The sequence below is a fragment of the Grammomys surdaster genome, unplaced genomic scaffold, assembly GCF_004785775.1.
Source record: "Grammomys surdaster isolate TR1022 unplaced genomic scaffold, NIH_TR_1.0 224, whole genome shotgun sequence".
NCBI lineage: Eukaryota > Metazoa > Chordata > Mammalia > Rodentia > Muridae > Grammomys > Grammomys surdaster.
This window is the reverse complement of record NW_021604669.1, coordinates 6,295,016-6,297,360: the sequence shown is the minus strand read 5'-3', so window position 1 is coordinate 6,297,360 and position 2,345 is coordinate 6,295,016.

Sequence of the window (2,345 nt, the reverse complement as noted above, 5' to 3'; positions counted from 1 at the left end):
TAAGCATAGGAAGGGTTTCCAAGACTGGGGAAAAGCTGTTGGGTTTACTGTGTCTGCAGTTAGTTACATTTTACATTTATTTCATCGGAGGAGGGCTGTACCAAGCCTGTCATGTGGAAATCAGTAGACCACTTGGAGAAGTTCTCTCCTTCTCCCATGTGGATTCTGAAACTCAAAACTCAGGCCATCAGGTTCAGCAGCAATTATCTTTACTGCTGAGATGCCCTGACAGTCTTGTCTAGGAATTTTATAGAATAGCAAAATCTGGACAGAGACTGAGGCAATCACTGAGTTGTTGATTCTCTTAAACTGTAATGGACTAAATCAATGGAGATCCCCTGTGCTCTTTATGTGTTCCCCTGGTTCAGCTAGGCAGTTGATCATACACACCAATTAGAAATGATTGGAGCCATTCTTAGTTCATCCCTGACTTCATCTTTGACCTTAACTGTCTGTTAGCTGTTAGTCACCAGCCAGCATTACTCTCTGCCAACTCTGCAGATGTCTCAAGTACTGTTAGTTATACTGAGCTCTCTTTTCTTCCATTTAAGTGGTCAGCTTGTAGCTTTTCTATGGGAGTTAACTCTATCCCAGTTATCAGATGCATGCACAGTCTTTCTGGGCTACTTTATATTTAGCTCCTCGAACATAGCATGGCCTGCAGTCTCTCCTGAAATGGCTACATGCTTGCTAGTAGCCATCCTTATAATTCAGTCTGATATAAGTAATTGTACCAGACACAGGAATATATGAAAAGACAATGGTACTTGTGGTGGTTTGAATATGCTTGGCCCATGGGAAGTGGCACTGTGAGGATGTGTGGCCTTGTGGGCAGAAGTGCTTCGCTGTGATTGGTGGGCTTTGAGGTCCTAAGCTTAAGCTCCTCTGAAGTGGAAACGTTAGGGTTCTTTGGTGAGTCAGTTGTGTTGGATGGTGTCTTGCTGTCGCAAGCACGTGAAGGAGTGTTTTCCTGAAGTGGACACAGGTAAAAGACTAAGGCAGACTCATGAAGGAATGTTTCAATGAAGCAGACACAGGAGAGAGGATGTTCAGCTAAAGCAAGCACATAAACAGACACGTGATAAAGGATTCTTTACCAACAACACACATGTATTGGTTGATCTCACATTGCATAGTTGAGCTGCATTTGTCCGGCCTCCATAAAGAGAAATGCACCAAAAAACTTCTGGTGGTGTGCCACACTGTCTTGCTACTTCCTCAGAATCAGGCTGATTGGATGTACATGCTGAGGCAAGACCCATACTGAGGCAAGGCATGTGAGAGACAGGTTTGGAGAGTATAAATAGGACTCCACGGAGTGGCAGAGAAAGAGCTTGGCTTTCCGATACAGCTAGCTGTGCAACAATTGTGGGTCTCCAGTCATTGCTGATCTTTGCTTATCTGAGAGAGGCAGAGCCGAGAATTTCTCCTGGTGTCTCTCTGGATCCTTCTGCTGACTCAAGCCCAAGGCTGAAGTCTGGCTGTCCCTGCTAGGTCATGTCACCTCTGTTGCTAACCCAACTCTTCCAAACTGGACTGCTGGTATATCTGTGAAGTGTTCATGAGTGGATTGAGCTGCTGCTGCCTACTAACCTGTGAACTAAACTGCCAATTTCCAGACAACACAGATGGGAGTTGCTCCAAAGAACCTTTCTAAACAGGTCCACTTTCCCCCATATCCTTTCTTTTCTACTACCTCTGGGTGGGGGGTGGGTGATGTGGGAGGTAAAGTGTTAAGAACTAGCATTTAAGAACCAGTGTTTAAGAACCATCATTAAAAATAGGATTGGAAAGAATTAAAAGTTACACTCCACCTAGTGTGAAAGAGAGCCTCCTCCTGGCTGTCTTCAGATCAAGATGTAGAACTCTTGTTCTTCTAGCACCATATCTACCTGGATGCTGCTACGCTTCTCACCCAATAATGGACAGAACCTCTAAAACTATAAGCCAGCCTCAAATAAAAGTTTACCTTGATATGAGTTGCCTTGGTCATGGTGTCTCTTCACAGCAATAAAACACTAAGATAGACCTTACATGTGTTTCCTAAGGGTTTGGGGTGTCCTATTGTCACTGCGCTGGAACCCTGTTCTTCCTCTTATTTAGCTTGGTTATCTCTTACCCAGCTACAATCCTTCTTCAGTGCTCTAAACTCATTTTAATCCTTAACCTTCCTTTCCCCTGTTCTCACTGCAACATGTGTGAGCAACTGGAGTTGTCACCATGGGTCCCTTTTCCTTACTACCTACAGAGAGCAACCTCTGTCTCAAGAGCCTTGGGAGAACTTGTACCCGAACCTTATTAACATAGTGATTGAACTTGGTCAGAAGTAGAACCGACTGCAAACA